The sequence below is a fragment of the Eimeria mitis genome, genomic scaffold, assembly GCF_000499745.2.
Source record: "Eimeria mitis Houghton genomic scaffold, Emh_scaff548, whole genome shotgun sequence".
Classification (NCBI taxonomy): domain Eukaryota; phylum Apicomplexa; class Conoidasida; order Eucoccidiorida; family Eimeriidae; genus Eimeria; species Eimeria mitis.
The window spans coordinates 9065-9291 of NW_013573751.1; the positions used below are offsets into that span (position 1 = coordinate 9065).

Below are 227 nucleotides of genomic sequence, written 5' to 3' on the forward strand. Positions count from 1 at the left end.
CCGGATCCTAAACAAAAACAGCAGCAGCAGCAGCAGCAGCAGCAGCAGATGCAGCAGCAGCAGCAGCAGAAGCAGATGCACAAATGCAGCAGAAGCAGATGCAGCAAATGCAGCAGCAGCAGCAGCAGCAGATGCAGCAGCAGCAGCAGCAGCAGATGCAGCAGCAGATGCAGCAGCAGCAGCAGCAGATGCAGCAGCAGCAGATACAGCAGCAACAGCAGCAAGCA

At 56.8% G+C, this 227-nt stretch overlaps 1 protein-coding gene across 1 annotated transcript in view; it reads right to left on the reverse strand.

Annotated features, from left to right (window-relative positions):
• EMH_0015930 (myosin F (TgMyoF) protein, putative) overlaps window positions 1-227 on the reverse strand; it is a gene marked incomplete at both ends in the record, with an annotated part of 11661 nt that overhangs the window by 6052 nt on the left and 5382 nt on the right. The window lies entirely within an intron of this gene.